Source organism: Musa acuminata, chromosome BXJ3-7 (assembly GCF_036884655.1).
Source record: "Musa acuminata AAA Group cultivar baxijiao chromosome BXJ3-7, Cavendish_Baxijiao_AAA, whole genome shotgun sequence".
Lineage (NCBI taxonomy): Eukaryota > Viridiplantae > Streptophyta > Magnoliopsida > Zingiberales > Musaceae > Musa > Musa acuminata.
Window position 1 is genome coordinate 25,697,978 of NC_088355.1, and position 16,004 is coordinate 25,713,981.

The following is a 16,004-nucleotide window of genomic DNA, read 5'->3' on the forward strand; positions in this document are numbered from 1 at the left end:
AGATTGATTTTTGACTCTTTCACTCTACTTGTGCCCTCGTGGGTCACTTCAAGTGTGTGCCAAATATCAAAAGCAGTTTCGCAAGTTGAAACACGATTAAACTCATTTTTATCAAGTGCGCAAAATAAGGCATTCATAGCCTTTGCATTAAGAGCGAAAGCCTTCTTTTCCAACTCATTCCAATCGATCATTGGAAGAGAAGACTTTGAAAATCCGTTTTCAACAAGGTTCCACAGTTCAAAATCCATAGAAATAAGAAAGATCCTCATTCGGGTCTTCCAGTAAGTGTAGTCCGTTCCACTGAACATGGGTGGACGTGTAATCGAATGCCCCTCTTGGTTTCCGGCGTATGCCATCTCTCTTGGGTTTTAATCCTTTAGAGAGTTAACCTTGCTCTGATACCAATTGTTAGGATCGAGAGCACTAAGAGGGGGGTGAATTAGTGCAGCGGAAATCTTACAGCGATTAAAAACCAAAAGCTGCGTTCGTTCAAAAACTATTATGATGCAAAAGCAAATTCTCAGTTTGTATCTAAGTGCAGTTTGCGTCTAAGCGCAGATTGCGTCTAAGCGCAGTTTTGCGTCTAAGCGCAGTTTACGTCTAAACTCAGATTTACGTCTAAATGCAGTTTTACGTCTAAACGCAGATTTACATCTAAACGCAGATTTACGTCTAAACGCAGATTTACGTCTAAACGCAGTTTTACGTCTAAACGCAGATTTACGTCTAAACTCAGATTTACGTCTTAAACTCAGATTTACGTCTAAACGCAGATTTACGTCTTAACGCAGTTTTACGTCTAGACGCAGATTTACGTCTAAACTTTGAAACTTGTTTGTATACTCGCAGAAGGCAGTATGCAGTTGAAATCAAGACGTAAACGTGAACTGAGATCTGATGATTGAGCGAGGAAAGCCGATTTACGTCTGAATGCAGTTTTACGTCTAAATGTTGAAAACTCGTTCGTAAAATTGTAGAGGACAGTTTGCAGTTATCAATAGGATCAAAATGTAAGTGTAAACTGCAAAGAAGCTCGTTCGTAAAAGCACGGAAGACAGTTCTGCAGAATCAAACGTAAACGTAAACTGTAATGTATGAAAATACGAATTTACGTCTGAATGCAGATTCGGAAGAACAGCACTTAGAACTTGTTCGTGAAAGCGCAGAGAGCAGTAGTAATGAAGGAGGTTTGCAGTAATGATAAAGTGCTCGAAAATAAACGCAAACCAGAGATTTAGAGTGGTTCGGTCAGCCTTGACCTACTCCACTTTTGGCTTCCTCCACCGACGAGGTTGCCGACGTCAACTAGGGGCCTTCCTTCAATAGGCGAAGGCCAAACTGCCCTTTTACAATTTCTCTCCTTTTGACAGGCTCAGGAGACAACCTTTACAGACCTTTCTCTCCTCACTTTACAACTGAAAACTTGAAGAACAGAAGGAGGAGACTTAAAGGCTTTACAACACTTTTGAGCTCTTAGAATCACAGAAAAGATCAAGATTTCGGTGTTGGTCTGTATCTTTTCAGTGCTGAATGGGTGGGGTATTTATAGGCCCCAACCCAATTCAAAATTCGAGCTCAAAACGATCAAATCGATCAAATCCCAGAATTCTGGGATCAGGCGGTTGCACCTCTTGACTGGAGAGGTGGCACCGCCTGGCAGAGCTCGAAGACTGAGCTCAGGCGATTGCTCCTCTCTGCCAGAGCTCGAAGACTGAGCTCGATGGTTGCATCACCTGGCAGAGCTCGAAGACTGAGCTTGGTGGTTGCACCGCCTGGCAGAGCTCGAAGTCTGAGCTCGGTGGTTGCATCACCTGGCAGATCTCGAAACTGAGCTCAGGCTGATGCACCTCTCTACCAGAGCTCGAAGATTGAGCTCGGTGATTGCATCACCTGGCAGAGCTCGAAGTCTGAGCTCAGGCTGATGCACTTCTCTGCCTGAGCTCGAAGACTGAGCTCGGTGGTTGCATCGCCTGGCAGAGCTCGAAACTTGAGCTCTGGCGGTGCAACCTCTTGACAGAGGAGGTTGCACCGCCCAGTCTAGCTCGAAGACTGAGCTCTGGGCGGTTGCACCTCTTGGCTGGGGCGGTTGCACCTCCCAGCCTCGCAGCCCTGGCGGTTGCACCTCCTGGCTGGGGCGGTTGCACCTCCCAACCTCACAGCCCTGGCGGTTGCACCTCCTGGCTGAGGCGGTTGCACCTCCTGGTGCAATCAGGGTCCGAATGGTTCGCTCCATTCGGCCCAATTTGAATCTTTTCAGGGGCCCAATTACCCCAAGATTAAGCTAATGGGATCACCTCCCATTTTCATGCTTAATCATCATGCTAACTACGATTAACTCTAAGACAACTTCTGCAGCTTTGCTCCGATGCGTCAATCGCTTCTTCCGGCGAGTTTCCAGCCAACTTCCGTCGATCATCCGATAAACCCTCGGTGATCCTTCTGCGGACATCCGGCATACTCCTGGACTTTGCGACGATCCACCTGGCGAGTTCCGACGAGCTTCGCTTGGCAAGCTTCTGGACTTCTCGGATCTGTTCTCGCTGAACCTCCGACGACCGTCCGAACTTCCGTCGAACTCTCGAACTCCCAACGTGATCATGATCTTGACTCCGGCGCAACACCTGCTGCTTGTCTTACTCTCATCGTAGTTAATCCTGCACACTTATCTCAACACATAGATTAGATAACAAATGACAATTGACTTCATCATCAAAATCCGAGATTCAACAAAAAGGAGAGCTTGTGGAACCGGAAGAGCAAACAATTGCAAGATACTTAGGAGGTCTGAAGTATGAGATTTCTAAAGTTGTTCAGCTACAGCCATATTGGTCTTTAAATGATGTGAGCAAGCTAGCATTAAAAGTTGAAAAGCAATAGAAGTTTGAAAAGAGTTTTCGGTATGGCTCAAAAGAAGGCTACACAAAAGGAGGAAGTTCCAAGCTTACTGTCCAAAGCAAGGTGATATCGAAGGTGCAAGAAAAGGGTGAAGAGTCTGCTGGCAACAAAAAAATACCTAATTCTTCTACCCCAAGTGGCCGAAAATGCTTCAAATGTCATGGTTTTGGGCATATTGCTTCGGATTGTCCAAATAGGAGGATTGTAACTTTGGTTGAAGATCATAGTGATGGAGGCGAAGATGAAGCTGACGACGAACCAAAATACGATGATGATGAGGAAGAGATTACTTATGCTGATCATGGTTTGTCTATTGTATTGCAACGTAGTTTACAAGTGTCATATGTGGCCGACGATGAAAGTTGGGTGAGAAAAAATGTGTTTCACACTAAATGCACTTCTCTTGGCAAGGTGTGCTTGGTGATCATCGACAGTGGCAGTTTTGAGAACGTGGTTTCTTTGGAGATGGTGCAAAAGCTGAAGTTGGATACGATCTCTCATCCACATCCATACCAATTATGTTGGTTGCAAAAAGGAAATGACATCAAGGTAACTAAAAGATGTTTAGTTTCATTTTCTATTGGCAAGTATTATAAAGATAAAGTGTGGTGTGATGTTGCCCCTATGGATGCTTGTTATTTACTATTGGGAAGACCTTGGCATTATGATAGAAGAGTGTTGTATGATGGTTATAAACATACTTATTCTTTTAAAGTGAATGAAAAGAAGATTATCTTAGCTCCATTACAACCTTCCGAAATCAGTGCGCCAAAGAAGGAAGTTAGTGCTTTTATTTCTTATAGAGAATGCAGATATGAATTGGACAAGGGCGGTCATGTTTTGGCCCTAATGGTAGTAGAGGAGAACGAACAACATAAGGAGACACCGAAAATCATGCAACCAATCCTAGAAGAATTTCAAGATGTTATACCGGAAGAGATTCCAGATGGCCTTCCACCCTTGAGAGATATCCAGCATCACATTGATCTTATTCCTGGGGCTGTTCTACCTAATAAGACAGCATATAGAATGAGTCCCAAGGAGCATGAAGAACTTCAAAGGCAAGTTGATGAATTGGTTAAAAAAGGGTTAATCCGGGAGAGTATGAGTCCTTGTGCGATTCCTGTTTGTTAGTGCCTAAGAAGGATGGTTCTTGGAGAATGTGCGTGGACAGTCGCACCATCAACAAAATCACAGTGGACTATCGCTTTCCTATTCCAAGGTTAGATGATTTACTTGATCAATTGTGTGGTGCTTATATTTTCTCTAAAATTGATTTGAGGAGTGGCTATCACCAAATAAGAATGAGGCCCGGAGATGAGTGGAAAACAGCGTTTAAAACTAGAGAAGGCTTATATGAATGGTTGGTTATGCCATTTGGACTATCTAATGCTCCTAGCACATTCATGAGATTTATGAATCACATACTTAAGCCATGCATTGGAATATTTGTTGTAGTTTATTTTGACGATATATTGGTGTACAGCAAGAGTGAAGAGGAGCATATGAGTCATCTGAAAGAGATCTTTCTTATTTTGAGGCAGCAAAAGCTTTATGCTAATCTAAAGAAATGTGATTTCTTTACTTCTAGTGTGGTGTTTTTGGGGTATGTTGTTTCAAAAGATGGAATCATGATGGATTAAAGCAAGGTTGAAGCTATTCTCAATTGGCCAACACCTGCTTCATTACATGATGTGAGGAGTTTCCATGGTTTAACATCTTTTTATAGAAGATTCATCAAGAGTTTCAACTCTATTGTCGCTCCAATCACCGAATGTCTGAAATGTGATAAATTCAAATGGACTAACGAGGCTAATGATGCTTTTGAGCTTTTGAAAAGAAAGGTTACTGAAGCTCCTATCTTAGTTCTACCAAATTTTGACAATGTGTTTGAAGTTGAATGTGATGCATCTAATGTGGGAATTGGTACTGTTTTGAGTCAAGACGGAAAGCCCATTGCATTTTTTTGTGAAAAGCTGAATGATACGAGAAAGAAATACTCTACTTATGATAAGGAGTTTTATGCGATTTATCGAGCTTTGTCTCATTGGAGTCAATATCTTCTCGCCAAGCCATTTGTTCTATATTCTGATCACGAGGCATTAAAGTTCATTAATCATCAGCACAAGCTAAACAAGAGGCATGCAGCTTGGGTGGAGTTCTTACAATCTTACAACTTTACAATCAAGCACAAATCTGGTGTTCAAAATGTAGTTGCTGACGCATTGAGCAGAAAGCATTCTTTATTATCAGCAATGGAAGTCAAAGTGGTTGGATTTGACACATTCAAAGATCTATATGAGAATGATGTGGATTTTGGCTCGATATGGCAGAAGTGCAAATCAGGTTCATGTCAACAATTTTCGATATTTGATGGTTTTCTTTTTCGAGCTAATGCTTTATGTGTTCCATCTTGTTCTTTGAGACAAGTAATTCTAGCTGAAGCTCATGGTGGTGTTTTGGGAGGACATTTCGGTAGGGACAAGACTCTAGCTCTTGTTCAATCAAATTTCTACTGGCCTAAAATGTTCAGAGATGTGGATAGACATGTGAAGCAATGCCGATTGTGTCATTTGGCAAAAACAAGAAGTCAAAATTCTGGTTTGTACACTCCATTGCAAGTGCCAAATGCTCCATGGGAGGATGTGAGTCTTGATTTCGTCTTAGGACTGCCAAGAACTCAAAAGAACAAGGATTCTATCATGGTTGTTGTTGACAGATTTTCAAAAATGTCTCACTTTGTTCCATGCAATAAATCAAATGATGCATCTCATATTGCTGATTTATATTTTAAGGAGATTGTTAAATTGCATGGTATTCCAAGAACTATGGTGTCTGATCGAGATTCAAAATTTGTTAGTCATTTTTGGAGAACTCTTTGGAGGAAGCTGGGTACTTCTTTGAATTTCAGCAGCTCGCATCATCCACAAACCGATGGGCAAACTGAGGTAACAAACTGAAGCTTGGGAAATTTGCTTAGAAGCTATGTTGGCAAGAATATTAAGCAATGGGATATCATTCTTCCACAAATTGAGTTTGCCTACAATCGTTCTATGCATCATAGTATTGGTAAGAGTCCTTTTGAGGTAGTTTATGGTGCTAATCCTGCTGGTCCTTTGGACTTAATCCCTCATTCTACAACAAAGCAATTTAGTGGAGATGCTGATGAAAGAGCTAAGCAGATAAAGAAGCTACATGAGGGTGTAAAAGCAACCATTGAGAAACAAAATGAGAGGTACATGCAAGCTGCTAACAAACACAGAAAACTTGTGGAGTTTAATGCAGGTGATTTGGTCTGGATTCATCTAAGGAAGGAGAGGTTTCCGCCGGGAAAATTTGGAAAATTGAAACCAAAGGCTGATGGTCCATTCAAGGTGCTTAAGAGAATTGGTCGAAATGCTTATGAGATAGAGCTACCTGAAGATTACGGAGTATCCCCAACATTTAATGTGGCCGATTTGAGTCATTTTTATAATCATGTTGATGAATCAAACGAAGACTTGAGGACAAGTTTCATTCAACCGGGGGAGATTGACACGGGAGTGTCTAATTTACTACAATCTGATTATATGAGCCTTGATTATGATCTAGTATCTTTTTCAGCCAATAATGATGCCTCATAATCTTTATCTCAGCACACTCTAATATGACAGCTCATCAGCATATTCTCTGCACAAAGTTAAAGCTGTTTCAAGGTGCTTTTCTTCAAGACAAAGGAATGCATTAAAGGAGTTGGTTGGTAGCTGTGAACATTTCTTCATTACCAATGAGTGCATTAAAATAGTTGGTTAGTAGCTGTAAACATTTAATTTCGAAATTTCCTATGCATGAAGGGTTGTTTCATGCACTAGTATTTATTTTGGTGTTTAGGACTTAGAAAGGACTTTTAAAAAAACGAAGGATATTGGAAGAAGCTCTTTTGGAGTGCTCTTGTGAACTCTGTATCTCTTGGAAGTGTCCTTGAGTGGTGAGTCTTTTGCTTTCAGTTCTGTATCCTTGCTTATTATCATTAGGGTGGTGATCTTCTGTATCCCTTTTGATTTTTAAACTTGGTGGTGAACTATTTTACGTTTTACCGAAGTTTCTTCAAGAGTTCGTTCATTACCTTCTGTGACATTTTCTATCTAGACAACTGTTCTATCGGTGTTCTTTCAAAATCCATTATGCAATTTTACCCTCCCGGTATCATGAGACCTCTCTTGGAATTTTCCATGCCAAACCTTTTGACAATAGTTTCTATGTACCTGGACTGGGACAAGCCAAGCATCCTCTTGGATCTATCTCTATAGATTCTAATCCCCAAAATATATGATGCTTCCCCTAAGTCCTTCATGAAGAAGTGTCTAGATAACCAAGCCTTTACTGTGGATAGCATTCCTATGTCATTCCCAATGATGAGGATGTCATCCACATATAACACCAAAAAGGTGATAGCGCTCCCACTTACCTTTCTGTATACACAAGGCTCATCTTCGTTCTCAACGAAGTCATAAGATCTGATTGCCTCATCAAATCTTATGTTCCAACTTCGGGAAGCTTGCTTTAGTCCATAAATGGATCTAAGCAACCTACACACCTTATCTGAGCAGTTCTTGGACACGAATCCCTCAGGTTGCATCATATACACCTCCTCCTCGAGGTTCTCGTTGAGGAATGCGGTTTTCACATCCATCTGCCAGATCTCATAATCATAGTGTGCTGCAATAGCCAATAGAATTCTGATGGATTTTAGCATTGCTACGGGTGAGAAAGTTTCGTCGTAGTCAACACCTTGCCTTTGACGATACCCCTTAGCCACTAGCCTTGCTTTATAGGTCTCTACCTTTCCATCTATTACGATATTTTTCTTAAAGATCCACTTGCAACCGATGCGTACAATACCTTCGGGCGCATCAACTAGGTTCCAAACCTTATTGGAGTACATAGAATCCATCTCAGAATTCATGGCTTCTTTCCACTTCCCGGAGTCTATACTCATAATAGCCTCCTCGTAGGTCTGAGGATCAATATCCTCTACATCCTCTGCTCTAATATGTCCCACATATCTCTCAGGAGGATGGGATACTCTATCAGACCTGCGTAAAGTTGATACTTGTGTATTAGGTACCTGAATAGACTCGGGCTGTAGAGTGGTGCTTGAGCTTGGTTCTCCAACCTCGCTCAATTCTATCATTCTCCCACTGTCTCCGTCAAGAATGTGTTCCTTCTCAAGGAACACTGCTCTCTTAGCTACAAAGACCTTTTGGTCCTCGAGATGATAGAAATAATACCCACAAGTTTCCTTGGGGTATCCCACAAATTTGCATCGCTCTGTCCTTGATTCTAACTTATCGGGGTTGTGTCTTCTAACATGGGCAGGGCAGCCCCAAATCTTAACAACCTTAAGATCATGCTTCTTCCCTTTGCATATCTCATATGGTGTAGACACTACCGACTTAGTTGGAACTCTGTTCAGAAGGTAAGCTACGGTTTCTAGGGCATATCCCCAGAATGAGATGGGTAGGTCAGCGAAACTCATCATGGACCGTACCATATCTAATAATGTACGATTTCTTCTTTCAGAGACACCATTGAGCTGAGGTGTATAAGGAGGTGTCCATTGGGATAATATCCCATGGTCCTTGAGGAACTGAGTAAACTCTGTACTTAAGTATTCACCTCCTCGATCTGATCGAAGAGTTTTGATACTCTTTCCAGTCTGGTTCTCCACCTCATTCTTATACTCTCTGAATTTCTCAAAGGCCTCGGACTTGTACTTCATTAAGTACACATATCCATACCTTGAGAAATCATCAGTAAATGTAATGAAGTAGGAGTAACCTCCAATGGCATGAGTTGACATGGGTCTACATACATCACTATGTATGAGTTCCAACAACTCATTTGCTCTCACTCCAGTTCTACTAAATGGAGATTTGGTTAGTTTTCCATGAATGCAAGGCTCACAAGTTGCATATGACACATAGTCGAATGGATCTAGATATCCATCATTTAGCAACTTTTGAATCCTTCTTTCATGGATGTGACCTAGCCTACAATGTCACAGGTATGCACTGTTCAACTCATCTCGTTTCCTTTTGGATACATTTACATTCATGATATGTGGAGTAGTGTCTAACATAAATAAACCATTATGCAATGTCAATTTCGTGATGAACTTATCATCTAATAATATCGAACAACCATTGTTCTCAAAAACAAATTTATATCCACTAACTGTTAAACATGAAATGGAGATAATGTTTTTGATAATAGAAGGAACAAAATAACATACATCTAATGCAATAAAAGCTCCACTAGGCAGATGTAGGGCGACCTCGCCAACATCTAATACAGCAACTTTTGCTCCATTACCCATCTTGAGGTCCATCTCGCCTCTCTCTAGTCTCCTAGGCCTACCAGAACCTGCAACGAATTGCATATATGATAAGCACTACCAGTATCCAATACCCATGTGTTATCATAAGAGTCTGACAAATGGAGACTGATCATGAATGTACCTGAAGCTTCATCAAGCTTTTGTTTCGCCCTTTCTGCAAGGTACTCTTTGCAGTTTCTCTTCCAATGCCCATCTTTACCATAGTGGAAGCACTGGCCTTTGTCCTTTGCTGGGTCTTTCTTAGCAACCTTTGCTTTACCTTGTTTGCCCTTGCCCTTTCCCTTCTTAAGGGACCTTTCTGCTTTCCTTTTCTTTCTGGTCTCACCAGTGTAGAGAACTGGCTTCTCTATCTTAATAGTACTCTCTGCCTCCCTCAACATATTGAGGAGCTCTGGGAGAGTCACCTCAAGCTTGTTCATATTAAAATTCATTATGAACTGTGAAAAGGAATCTGGTAGGGACTGAAGCACAATGTCCACACACAAGTTATCCTCTAGGACCATTCCTAGACCTGTGAGTTTCTCTATCCACTCAATCATCTTTAGGACATGGTTCTGAACCGGTGTCTCCTCAGTCATCCTAGCGCGGAAAAGACTCTTGGATATCTCATATCGTTGAGTCCTTCCCTGTTCCTCAAACAATTTGCGGACATGTAGGAGAATGGATCTGGCATCCATCTTTTCATGTTGTCTCTGTAACTCTGGAGTCATAGAGCCCAACATATAGCACTGAGCAAGAGTGGAGTCATCAATGTACTTTACGTAGCGAGCAATCTCATCCTCGCTTGCCCCTTCTTCGGGCATAGGCATCACTGTATCAAGGACGTACACGATTTTCTCCGCTGTGAGAACAATTCCCAAGTTACGGAGCCAATCCGTATAATTTGGACCAGAGAGGCGGTTGACATCAAGTATGCCACGTAAGGGATTTGAAAGCGACATTTTTTGAAAATAAAGATGTAGCAGAAATGAATAACATGCAGATTTTGCAAGAAATAAACTATCAAGATATGGACTTCTATCTTAATATGCTCCCACTATTTTACTAACGAGTCACGCGACACCCTTAGCACGTGAAACGGAAGTCTCCGGCAGACTTCTAGTGGGGATCAGGATCCAATCAGCGTCTTAGTGTAACCTCGAGAGACTCGACCAATCACACTAAGCCTAAAAGGTAGGCAACTCTTGCCGATCACAACTCCTTGTGATTCCCGTCCTGTTCGGCCTCCGAATCACCATGGCCTCGAGGGACTCGACCAACCATGATGCTCGGTTAAGTCAACACCTTCTTTAAAAGATGAGTCTGATTTGATGATATACCCTCGAGGGACTCGACCAAGCATACCATGCCCTCAGGTCACCGGTGACATCTCTATGTCGTAAGCAAGATAGCGAATCGCGATATAGGTGAGTCTCGAGAGACTCGACCAACTCAACCTACACCGGGAATCGGTTCCTACTCATAACGATGGAAGGCCACGTGGGTCAATCTAATTGCCTCACGTTTATCGACTTAATATTATCAAGAGATGTTTCTATAATTTGGTCTCCTAATATGACATGTCACACATATACATATTTAATATATATCTACATCGCATGCAAATATATATACATATCTAGTATGTGTATAAGCAATCACATCAGATGATCATGGACCACAACCTAATATGATTAGGCCCGAGCCAGTAGGCCTAATCACTCACATCAAGATCTATATGTGCAACGGTGCATCTCCATACCCTATGATCGTCCATCTCGTCCTTGTCGGTTCCATCGACATCTTGATGCATCTCCATGCATCACGATCGTCCGTCTCGTGGGTCCCGCTATTGCATCCACGCTCCCGCTGCGCCTCCTAATGTGATTACAATTTAATCATAGCCACGCAGGCTCGACAATAAACGAGAAATATAATGGAGGTTCGCAGACCTCAATAATAATAATCACAAGTACACACATCACATGGTCCATGATCATCTGTCCACACATCATACATCACATGTATAAATAATCATCATCATGTAGGACTACTAGATAATAATAAAAATAATAATCAACTAAACCTTTTAATTAATTAATATTTTTCTGAAATCAGGGACATGTAGGGAATTTCTCAATTCCTAAGGGTATTTTCGTAATTTGGACAAAAGACAGAAACTGGAATTTCTCAAATTCCGAGGGGCAAAACTATCTTTTGCCCAGAAAACCCTAATACCCTTTCCCCTTTTCGCTGCTGCCGCCGCCGCCACCCTGCCGGCGGCGACTTGCGCGACGGGGCGAGGGCACTGCCCTCGCCTGCAGGCGGCACGCCCGCTGGCGGCGATGCCGCTGCGGGTGGGTGCCCCCTTCGGGCGCCGCTACCTCCGCAGACGGTGCTGTACCGCCGGGCGGCCGCCCTTGTGGGGGGGGGGGTTGCGCCCGCGGGACCAGCGACGGCAGGCGCCGCTTCCCTGCGGCGCCTCTGCCCGTGGGCTGCCAGCCCCTCCAGCAGCAAGCCTGCTTCAAGCAGACCGCCGACCGGCTGCTGCAGGCACGGCGCTTGCGCATGCGCCGGCGCTGTGCTGCCTGGCTGCGGCTGCGGCTACCGCTGCAGGTTGCTGCAGGCATGCAGATCAAGGGCAGCAACTGTTGCTGCCCTTCCTCACTTTTGCGTCAACGATTTTGACGTCAATATTCTTCCTAAACACAACACACGTAGTTCAAAACCAATCATTCGCACGAACAACCTGGCTCTGAAACCACTATTGGGAAATCATGGGGGGCGACATCATATGCGCAGCGGAAGAACAAGAAAACAAAAATCCCCGATTCCCAAAAAGATGTTCGTCGTCATGCGAAGATTGGTGCGAAAAAAATCCGCAAAACATAAAACTGCGTATAGAGATTGTGTTACCTAGGGAGATCGTATATCCCTGTTTTCTTGCAGATCCTTAGGAGAGGGTGAAGGAGGTCAAGCGTCCTCTCTAGCGGTGATCCACACGGTAGGGTTGCGACGACGCTCCTCAAAACTCTAGGCCTACTCTGAGGTGGAGAGGGAGAGGAGAATAGGAAGGGCAAGCAAAGACTCTAGCCTATGAGGCTGTGAATCCCTCCTATTTATAGAGATCCCGTGTCAAACCCTAATGGGTCCTTCCCTAGTGGGTATTGGATCTGCATCCAATAAGACAAGGGCTCCGTCGGATATCTCATATCCGAACCTCTACTCATCGCAATGCCTACCATATGTGTGTGACCCTCTAGGCCCAATATCGAGCTGGCCGTGAGTCATACTTGTTAGAACTCCTTCTAACTCAGTGAATTATTATCTCTGTAATAATTCACTCGACTCATCGACTACGGACGTACTAGGCCACTACGCCGTAGTCCCCAGACTATACAGGGGAATCCAATCCATTGGACCTGTCTGTCCTCAGTTACCATGTACCTATAGTCCCTCATCCATCTAATATCCCAGAGACCGTATATCGAGCATGGTGCTGTCAGACCCATACGGTTTCTACTCAAGTCTCGCTCTAATCGGATTCTCCCGGAGAACTCTTTCTCTCTCAACCCGAATGACCCTGGCCAGGGATTTGTCTGAGCAAGAACACATGGGATATTCCTCTCATGACGCCGAGAGTGGATGATCCTCTGTCGACACTCAATAGCCCTCGTAAGGTCGACTACCACTCCCAATGACCAACTGTACTAGATCTGGGACAGCCAAACCTATAAGTCTGGTATCAAAGAGTGGAGCACTCATACAGGACATCCTTGGTGTCTCAAGTCTAAGGACCAAATACACCATTAGGACTACGGAATCGCTGTCTGACAATAAGGCATCATCAACCATCCAGCATTCCGTAAGCGGATCAATCAGTGAACTCATTCTCCAATGAGCACCTGTACTGTATCCCTAGTGTCCATACACGAGCAGCTCTGAGACCAGCTGCATCCATCATATGGATGGGTATACAGCACACCAGTCTATCCAGTTATCACGATGTCCCTCTCGAGTAACCTATGACCGGGATTATTTAGGATATGTGTTTAAAGGTGAATCAATCTCATTATCGTGATCTCATCACGATCCGATTCCCATTGCACAAATCCAAGGAAATCACAATATATATATATATATATATATATATATATATATATATATATATATATGCACATATGCAATAGTTATAAAGTGATATACGCCAAAATATAATAAGCAAAAAGATTCTGTATCAAGTCACACGTGCCATCACTCACGTGATTAGCTTATTGGGCACCTATGACTAGCAGCCTCATGTTTAACTCTTTCTGAGTGAAAATATATTTTAAACTCTTATGATCAGTGAAGATTTCAAACTATCGACCATACAAATAATGTCTCCAAATCTTTAGAGCAAAAATAATTGCTGCTAATTCCAAATCATGAGTTGGATAATTCAATTCATAACCTTTAAGTTGCCTAGAAGCATAAGCAATTACTCTCCCTTCCTGCATCAAAACACATCCTAGGCCCTTTCTTGAAGCATCAGTATAAACTACAAATCCCTCACTACCACTTGGAATAGTGAGAATAGGGGCACTAGTCAATCTTCTTTTTAACTTTTGAAAACTTTGCTCACAATCATCACCCCACATAAATTTCGTATTCTTCTTAGTGAGTTTGGTGAGAGGTTGAGCGATTCGAGAAAATCCCTCCACAAATCTCCTGTAATAACCTGCCATGCCCAAAAAGCTTCTAACTTCTGTTACATTTGTTGGTACTTCCCATTCAACTACAGCTTCTATCTTCCTTGGATCAACAGATATACCTTTCCCTGAAATCACATGGCCTAAGAAAGCAACTTCATTCAACCAAAATTCACATTTGCTTAACTTTGCATACAACTTCTTTTCTCTTAGTATGGACAATACATTTCTCAAGTGTTCCTCGTGCTCCTGATTACTCCTTGAATACACCAATATGTCATCAATAAATACAATTACACAGATATCCAAGAGCGGTTGAAATATCCTATTCATTAGTTCCATAAAAGCTGCAGGGGCATTTGTCAAACCAAAAGGCATCACCAAGAATTCATAGTGACCATATCGAGTTCTAAAAGCTGTTTTTGAAATATCCTCCTCCTTGATCTTCAACTGATAGTAACCTAACCTCAGGTTAATCTTAGAGAATACTTGTGCACCCTGCAGTTGATCAAACAAATCATCAATTCTAGGTATGGGATACTTGTTTTTGATGGTCACCTGATTCAACTGTCTATAATCAATACAAAGCCTCAATGTTCCATCCTTCTTCTTCACTAATAGTACCGGAGCACCCCATGGGGATACACTGGGTCGCATGAAACCCTTATCTAATAATTCTTGTATTTGCTTCTTTAATTCCTCTAGCTCGAGTGGTGCCATTCTGTAGGGAGGCTTAGATATTGGGGTTGTACTGGAGACCAGATCAATAGCAAATTCACCCACTCTATCTAGAGGTAAACCAGGAAAGTCATCTGGGCATACATCAGGGAATTCTTTGACCACTACAATTTCATCTAGGTGGGTTTCCTGATTTGAATGCTCTTTTACACACACCATATAACAAAAACAACCTTTCTGCATAAGACGATAAACTTGAAGTGCTGATATCAAGCAAGGAGGCAAATCATGCCTAATGCCCTCAAAGAAAAATATATGCTGATCTGGTATGCAGAAAGTAATTATTTTTTTGTAACAATCAATACTAGCGTGATGAGAAGATAACCAATCCATGCCAAGTATAATATCAAAGCCCTGGATCTCTAGGAGAATCAAATCAGCAAGGAGTTCGTGGTCTCCAATAGAGATCAAACAAGATGGGTAGACCAAGTTTGTTGCCAATGAATCTCCAACAGCAGTTGTTACATATAACATATAATCCAGGGGTTTAGGTAGAATATCCAAGTGACAAGCAAAGTATTGTGAAACAAACGATAAGTTGGAGCCGGGATCAAACAAAACTTTTGCATTTCTTTTAGAAACATGAAGAATACCTTCCACCACTGATTTAGAAGCTTTAGAATCTTGTTCAGTGATAGCGTACACTCTAGCTTGGGCTGGGGGTCAAGGAAACAGTGGCTCTTTCTTCTTCCTCAAAGGGCAATCTTTTATTTGATGATCCAACTTTCCACAACCAAAACATGCTCCAGTCACCCGAAAACACTGACTTGTTTCATGATTTAATCCACATTTTGCACATGACTGAGTCCTCCGCAGTGGTTTCCATTTCTCAAATCTAGATGTCTTAAACCTCTTGTTACTAGCTTCATATTCATTTTCTCTCGTGCTTTTGCTAGTAAATTTGTCCCTTTTGTTCTTGCTAATGATTTCTTGAATTTCCTCCATGTCTCTTTCAATTTTCAAAGCTCTTTCTACCGTATCTGCATATGTTTGTAGTTTTAAAGCTGACATTCGGCTTCTTATTGCTGGCCGTAATCCCCTTTCAAACCTTCTTGCTTTTCTAGATTCATCATCAGTCATATGTGTGGCAAACCTGGAGAGCTCAGTAAATTTAGATTCATACTTTGTAACCGTCATACTTCCCTGGATAAGATTCAAGAACTCCAATTCTTTTTGCTCTCTCATACAATCTGAAAAATATTTATCGTTAAACTTTTCTTGGAATAACTTCCATGTCATTGGCTCATGTTTGATTTCAGACATCCTCTTAATCATTCTCCACCAGTGTTCAGCTTCTCCTTCCAGCATAAAGGTGGCAAGAA